Raw genomic sequence first — 8962 nt, forward strand, 5'->3', positions numbered from 1 at the left:
AGAATTTCATCACTCCAGTTCCATGCAAGCTGGGTGGCTGGCCAAGTCCAAAGTCTTAGCTCCATTTCATATTGCTTTCTTCAGAAGAATACATCAAGGAGGTTTTCCTTTCCCCAAGCCGAAGGCAGTATACACCTTGGTAATACATTCCTCTTCAATTTATCAAGATGAGGGTTACAGCAGACAGGCTGCAGAGTAAAATTAACCCATCCACAAATGCAGAAAAGTGTGCCACACAGGACAAGCCAGAAGGGAAGGACGAGAAAAAGAGCCATCAGAAGTATAAATATATTTTTAAGAGGACTCGGAGAGTATATACATGCCATCAATATATTAATATTTGGTCAAACCCTCCTTCAGACTTGTTTGCATAACTTGCATTAGTACTTCTACTCTTCCACACATTTTCGAACAGAAATGATTCCCTTTCAATAGCATGCTACCAATTACAACCTCACAGTGACTAGATGTATTTTCACGGAAACACTGAAGTGTTTCACCTGAAACCCCAAGTTTTTCATACTCAAGCAACAACAAAACCAAGAGGAATCTTTAAAATTTAACTTTTTTCAAAGGATAGTCATTATGATCACAGAAGAAATAACTTAATCAAAAGCCTAGTAATCTGTAAAACAGCATATATTTTCTGCTAAGTTCACTGGTAACTTCCTCAAAGCCTCATAGTAATTCAATATCAAGCTCAGAGCTTTATTTTATTATATATAAAATATAATTAGCATCCAACTGACATTATTTAAATAGCTTTGCCACAGCAGGACCCAAGAAAAACTGATTTCTTACTTTAAAACAAAATTTCCAGGGAAATTCTGCACAGTAATGTATTATCTCTTCTTTCTCATAGCATCACTCATAGTTTGCTCTCACACCTGGTTCCTTGCAATATTAAACCCACCAAATTCAGGGGCTGTCTGAATTTACACCTTTGTGCAAACATGGATGTGACCAAGACAAAAGAAAAACCATCTAAACAATAGCTCACCGGAGTACAGTAAAGCCAGTATACACACATTATCACTATTTGGGCTAAATTCAGGACGTTAGGAAATTGCTGTTTCTTTACATACGGATCCAAGAAGAAGGTAAGCCCCAGGCATGTGATTATGGCCTTGGACCAGATCTAAACTGGATGTCATCTTAGGGACCCTGCATTTTTGAAAGCAATAAAAGTAACAACAGGAATACACAGACAAAAGCTGAAACAACAAAATGTATACTGGCAAAAAGAAGTGCACCAGTGATCCTGTACATCCCCAGCGACCCCCAGACTCCCCAGCTGGCCTCACAGACCTGCCTTCCTTCCCAGCAGCAAGGGAGGCTGCAGTCATCCCTGAACCCTCTGTCTGGACATGGCACAGCTGTACCGGGGGAGCATCCCTCCCTGCCTCTCTCCCACAGAACCCCTCTGCAGAGCAGTATCTACAGACAGAGGTGACTTTTTTTTAGCCAATCAAATTTTAAAACAGACATTTCAAAGATGTAGGGCAATGAAGTTTGTCCATAAGGACAAACCAGTTGACCAGCCCAATGCAGTTGCAAGACCATGGTTCATTTACTCTTGCCTTAACACATGAAAGTCCACTTCAGAGTCATTAAATATTTAAGATATTTGACAGAAGAATTACAAAACTGATTTGCCATAGAGGCCATTACTGGCACTGCAAAACAGGCAAAAAATCAAGCTGAGTTGCTGCAGCCACAGAAGGAAGGGATCGGTCCCTCAACGCAGAGAACACTGGCACGTGCTCTGGAGATGGCAACCAGAATTACTACCAGAAATTACATTTTACTTCCATGGCTCATTCATGCTCCAAACATTTCTCTTTCCTCCTAATATTTAACTAAACTTTTATCTTTCTCTGAAGGGGCCTACATGGATCCTGGCAAACTGGAGATTAAAATTCTGTTTCAGGAAATGGAAAAAAGTTTCCAGAACAGGAAAAGTGGCTTTGCAACTGTCAAGAATTAGGCTTCTCAGAAAGCCTTTGAGTAAGACCTGTCTATAAATTTTAAAGCAACCTTGAGGCAGGAATAGGCTTTCTGTGGAGGCAATGAACAGTGAGGAGGAGAAACTGAAGTTGGATTGTGCCAGGAGAGACAGCAGTTACTTTACACCAAAGAGCGTCCAAGATGTTACTGTGCAGCTGCGGCATCTTTTCATTAGCTTCAGTGGCACATTTTGCTTTTCAGGAGTGTAAGACCCACTGGCTGTTAACTTTAGCTGTAAACCAGGATTCTGAGGATGTGTGTTGGTGCTGAAGGCTGCAGCATGAAAGCTCACGTGCAATGTGCTATTGCTGCAGGATCAGCAATCACAGGCGACAGAGGCAGACTTTTCCCACACACCTGAGCCGGGAGCACCGTTAGCTGTGCCTGTCTCCTGAGCCCAAATACTTCAAGTCCCAAGGCCCACCGTCACCAGTTGGGATTGCTGGGACCATACCAGGTTTCTTGATCTCAGGTCTTCAGACACCTGTTGAGGTGTCTGTACCATCTTTAATTAGGCTTATGACTTGTTATTTATGCAGCTGCTTGTATATATGCTGTACAGATGACCTTCCCCCTTCACTGCTTATTTTCCTTCCTAACTAGAAGAAGCTATGTAAGGATAAGCCATGTTAAACAAGTGTAACATCTCCTGTTAGTAGAGCTTCAGTTGTTTCAAAAACAGCAGAAAAATCAAACCTTGCAATTTTTACACATAGACCACTGTTAGTACTGATGCAAGTTAACACAAGCATCCTTTATATTTGTAATGGTGAACATAAGCAACTCCCACTCCCATTTGAATTTAGCTGTGTTTTTTCCTAAGTTGATCCTATGATTTTATCTGCAGCTTTGATCAAATACAGCCGACCTGCATAGTACAGACCATGGAAAGTCAGAGTGATTCTCACATAAAGCCTTGAAGTTACAGCTAAACAACCAGTATCTTCAAATGAAACAGGGTAAAACATACACCTCAGCAATTTTCTCCAAAGGTAAATTCATTTAGTGAAAAGGAGTTACAATTTGAATTTTATTGCTAATATCTGGCATCATGTTACAGCTGCTAGAACTCCATTATATTTCTGTCAGCTAGATTAAGCAATTCTGTAGTAGCTGATTTGTTCATTTTCTGCATTTATGGCTCACGATCAAGTTGGGTTTTGCTTAGGGGTAAAAAAAAAAGGCAGGTATCTCCATTTATCAGAAGCACTGACATAACTTCTTTTTGGCTGCTTTCCATTCCCTCTGGGTGTTATTTTACTTCTACATGGTCAAGTCACTCATCCATAACTGAGTTTCTATTAAAATGTTCAGCACATAGTTCATTCATGTCAGCAGGGTCAACTGCAGCAATGAACAATGGCCTGGTTGTGCCTTCCAGGATTCTTCAGCAAGGATTCAGCATTTGGATTTGTTTTTCTGTACTTATCACAAAAAAAGAACATGATAAAATGGTTGATCACAATAGACTCAACAGAAAACAAAAACAGAGGGATTTTGCAGGGCTCTTTACCCAGAAGCCAGTAGAAAGGAGAATAAATGCACTCTCAGAAAGATTTCAGGACAAGTCAGTTGTGAAGAAGAGTAATCACTCAGGGATGGATTCAGCAGCTCCACAGACCTTTTAGGTTTGGCATTCCAGCCTTTAAACACTTCCCCATCCCACCCTTGGAGACAAGAGAAGTTGCCGGGTGCCCTACCCTTCACGTGACAGTACTCCAAGACGACATCACTTTCTGACTCTGTGCAGAACTAGCCAAATCTTAACTGAACTTTCTGAGCAGGCACTTCACTCATCCCTATGCCTTGACTGGGTGGACAAACATGATCTTCTCACCAGTTTTGCCAGCTAACCCAGCCTTGGACATCCAGGTCAATTAGCAACATCCAAAAGAGGATGTGGCTCCTCTCCCTTTACAGGTCAGTGTGCTTCCAGAAGCACAAATGTTCACAACTTCATCATGCCTCCAACGGAGGAGAAGGCTCCAGCCACCAGGAGAATGGATATTCAGAGCCACATAGCACAGTATCTATGAAAAGTGCCACTTGTTTAACAGGAAACATTTCAGTTTAATTTTAAAGTGTCTGCAAGCAACACCCATACTTCACACTACCACCAGCTAACCTGGCAATTGTAGAAAGCCTCCAAGGCAGCTGAAACCTTTGTCAAATCAAGTTCATGTCACTCTACCCCTCAGATGGACTTGAACACGGTGCAGAACCCAACAGCTGAGTTGTTCAGAAATTTGAAGTGTATTTGAAAAAAATCTGTCAAAAAACCCCAACCAAACAAAATTAGAATTATTTCAGTAGAGAAATCTCTGATTTGATGAAATGATGGCCAAATAATTTTGGACTAAGCAAGTGAGTTCCTCCTGCAGGTTAAACTATCTCACAGAGTGCAATGCATTTCCTTAATGCAACCCAAACTTCCACTTTCTGCATCTGGTCATCTGAAGGTAACACCTCTCTACACTTGGGTCCGAGTATTTTTTCTTGTTGGGATCCACCACAGTCCAGCCCTTGTCTCCACTCTTTCCCAAGGCAGCCATATTGAAGCTCATCTTCTGTTGTGTTCGTGTGCTCCAACAGCCCTTAAACACTGTGAGGCAGGATCACTGCCCAAAGGGTAATCTCTACAATGGTGCGACAGAGGCCACCTCTCAGCCTCCTTACCTGGTGACTGCAGTGAACAGAGCCTCACCAGGGAGGGAGCACAGCCTCCAAGGCACTGGGGAAGACAGCAGTGGTGCCAGCAGCACCTCTGTAGCATGCGTGTCTGTCCAGCAACTGAAATGAATGTGACTCACTTCAAGCAGACTGAAACACAAACGACCAGGTAAGTGCTGTTGGTAATTTTTTCTTTAATATCTCCAATTCTTGCTATTCCAGTTTATGAAATGCCTCAGGTTTCTGAAACTGAGTATAAAACTATTCTCTTAATGACCATAGAGAAGTAAACTGCTACAGCTATTTAATTTCAGGATGACTCAGTTCTTCGTGTCTCCAGCTCTTCAAGGCTTTATGACTTCAGAACCTGATTTGGCTGCCTTAGTTTCAAATGAGGACAAGGCATGCAGTACAGGAAGACATACTGCCTCTGTTCCCAAAATACACCTACAGAGATTTTAAATCAATCTTCATTTAAGAAAGCCATATAAAATAATTTCAAGATTCTTTAGCCAATGAAAACAACACAGATAATACAATTAGCTGACTAGTCTTGAAAATCATAATGCTGATGTTCTCTAATGAAATGAAACAGAAGGAGTGTTTGCTCTGCCAGCTCAGTGAACTGACTCCTGCTCCACCTGGGTTTCTGGAAGCTGCTCCATCCTTGGGGGGCTGTGTCATCTGATCACTTGCGTGCTGACAGCCAGATGCTTTTCCAGTTCTAATCTACCTTACAAGAAGTCTGGAATCTGAGGCCTGGCAAAGAAATAAACCATCTAAGCCTGCTCATGGTTTTACAGGTTGAAGTTCTGTTCTTCAGAGAAGAGGGGTGAGGTTTCAGCAACTGCAGGCATTCACATGCCAGTTTTGCAAAACCTCGGTAATAAGAGCACATTTTTAAGAGCATTATTAGCAATATGAAAGTCAGAGAAGTCACTCTTCAACTGCCTGCAGTAACAGCTGCATGCATTTTACCCCTCTTCATTCACAGCATCATCTGTTTTTTCAATAACTTGAAATTACTTTTCCAAAGCAACTTTTTTTTTTCCTTTTTGGTTGGTTTTTTTTTTGGTGATATACATAGATTCACTCCTTGGGTTGTATCTTCTTCACACAGCTTTTAAATATAGCCCCTACCAATCAAAATTCAAGAGAAGAGGAAGAAGTTTAGTTTGGCATAGGAACAAAGGATACTTTTGATATTTTTTCCTTGAAATACAAGTGGAGTAAAATATGGGTAATCTAGTGATGGAAGTTCGTAACTGTTGTACCAGTTCAGGCCCAGGGGAGCTGAGCACATGCGCATGTCCCACTAAAGAAAATTAAATAGAAATTCAGACATGTCACATGCTGATTGTATTCAGAGCCCTTAGACCTGCCACACAACAAAAAGCAAGTTAAGGACTCCAAAGCAGCTTACAGTAAATGAGACGTAAGTAATAAAATTTAGTTGATATGGCTATCTTACAGCCATAAGAGAGCTGGGACTGCTGTATTAGAAGGTGATAAAAAAATAACAGGAAACACAAGCAAACACAACATTTCCTGGAAGAAATAAACTGATGCCTGCAATTCTGCTGTTTCAAACCTCTGCAGGAGGAGGACTTCTACATTTCTGCTAACTGAAAGGTCTTACAATTCATCCACAACTAATTTTTCCATGCATCAGATAAGAAAACCACATACCATCTGTATTTTCATCCTACTTCATACGGCTCCTAGCAATTTAGCACTAAAATACTCGCATGTAGTTATTTCCAGTTGTATGATTTCCAGTTCCTATTACATTTATGAATAAATGGTGACTTGAGCCTCTACAGTATAAGATGCAGTTATTCTGATTTCCCAGCTGCTATGCTATGGTGGTAATAATGCCACCTGCAGCACCACTGTATATTCTCTAATCTTCTCATTTCCTCAGGTAAAGCTTAAACTTGCCATCCTTTCCATCTCTGAGAACAAACTCAGGCAGAGAAAAGAAGCTTAGCAATAGAAAATCTGCTGCTTTCAATCAAATCACAATGAAGTCTGCAATTGTAGTCCAGGAAAGTCTCTTCTAAATAAACTCATGTGTGTTATAGGAAACACTTAAGATGCAAGATGGAAGTCAGTCACTAGTTTTTCAATTAGCACATCTTTAAATTGGTTTCTACAAATAACACAGCAAGCATCATTAAAAACAATTTACGTGCCTTGAGCAAAAAAAATCAGAGACTTCATCTGCCCTCTCTGCTGTATCTAGCACAGTCTCCTGAATCTTTTTGTAATTCCCTACTGAAGATTCAGTAAATTTTCAAGATATTTCAGAAACCTATTTTTTACAAGAGAAACTGATACAGGCTTCAAGCACTTTTTCCTAAATTATCTTTATTTTCAAAATGTACTAACTCAAGTTTAGCTAACCTTGATGAGAGATGGCAGCAACAACCATGCTATAGGCAAGCATTTCCACTTAAGCAAATCTCTGCTAAGACGCCTACATGGCACCTCAGTAGCAAGAAACCATATTGACCATGTCTCCCTTTACAATATAAAGTATCTGGCTCCTTCCTGTCCCATTTGAGAAACAGTCTTGTCCAAATTTTCATGGCTTTTGAGCTCTCCCTTTCCTAAGGATGGTACTGTAAAGATTCATATGGTGTATATATATACATATACCATAGAAAAATACAAGAGCTTAGTCGTTCTGGAAAAAAAAAGAAGAAAAAAAAAGGTTAGGATAGAGTGTGTTCAACTATCAATTCGAAATACCAAACAGTGCTGGGGTACTTTCAGTTCAGACTTACTGCATCTTACTAACATATCACATTGTTCTTAAGTATTGTTTCTATGTGAGTGGAAATTACCACTGCCAAGAACAATACTAGTTCTATAAAAACACCAAACAGAAACATATGTTATACCTGAACTAAAAATCAAAGCCACACTGTAAACACACACGTGTGCCACATGTACTCCACATTTGCTGCCCAAATACTGTTTTTCTCATGTTTATATATTCTGATTCAAATGCCACAATAATGACATGGTGGGCATAGAATAGTTCAACAGGCCAAGTCTGTTTTAACTACAATTACAGATTAGGTGTCAAATTTCTAGTCTTTCCTTCCACATCTTTTTACTGCAGTGTCAAAGAAAACATGTACTGAGGCATGTATGCTAGTATATACCAACCTCCTGACTCCATATCCAGCATATAAATTCATTAGCAAGAAAAGTTGTAGAAATTATGTCTGCGTCTCTTTTTTTCAAGCTCATTATTTCCTTTTCTTTCTTACTTAAATTTTCCATGTTAGAATGCATTCAGCACTTTTTAGTCTTTTCAGCCACTAATAAATTGGTGGGCTGGACTCATACACCAGCACTGACGACCAGAAGCAGCACGAGTGCCCTGCCCATGCATCTTTCCTGAACGCAAAAATCAGGTTAAGAGATGCTTGACGGGGCCAGCACAGGGCAGAGTGGGTGGAAGAAAATTAGCATGGGGCTTCTTCAGCAGAATTAAGACAGAAGGAGCCACCTAATAGATGCAAATGTACATGCATTTCAGATTTGTGAATTAATTTACAAGACATGTTTTTTTCAGGAGAAGTGAGGAAGGGTAAGAGAGGAAGATGAAAGGGATGTGTGAGTTTTACCAAGGCAAAAAAAATACCCCTGTGAGAGTTGAATGCCAGATAACTGCCTATCATCTAAATTTCAGCCCAAATAAAACTTCGTATTTGCTTTGCCATAAAACACTTTTTTTCACAGAGAAAGGTTTTTGTGGATCACAACTCAGGTCCATTTTCAGCAAAGAAGTATCTACTTATGTAAAGAAGAAAGACAATGAAGTCAAAGGTAAATAATGAAGTTGTTCCCCACCTCTCTAGTCTAATCACTTAACTATGACACAAGCATTGGTATGGCATCTGCATCACTGAATGCAAAGTCAAAAGCAGTGAGAAAATTATTCAAAAGCTAAGGAATCTATATTTACGGTGTTCTTTTTTCCTGAAAGGCTGCCAGGTCTTCTTAGAGATCTGCAAGACTACCTGGGACAAAGTCCAAGAAACACAGCCCAAATTTCGTGCTGATGCTGTTATGAGTGGGAGGCTGGGCTAGATGATCTTCCAGCCTGTGTGATCCTACAATTTTTGTAAACTTTCTACAGGCTGAATAGCCTTAAAAGTTACCTTCAAAAATCAGAAATATCTATAATTCATTAGAAAATCTGCACTTCATAAAGTTTCAACTATTTCTGTATCATTTGTACTTCCCCAGCAAGCAAACATCCTGCAGA

Source organism: Phaenicophaeus curvirostris, chromosome Z (assembly GCF_032191515.1).
Source record: "Phaenicophaeus curvirostris isolate KB17595 chromosome Z, BPBGC_Pcur_1.0, whole genome shotgun sequence".
Taxonomy (NCBI): Eukaryota; Metazoa; Chordata; class Aves; order Cuculiformes; family Cuculidae; genus Phaenicophaeus; species Phaenicophaeus curvirostris.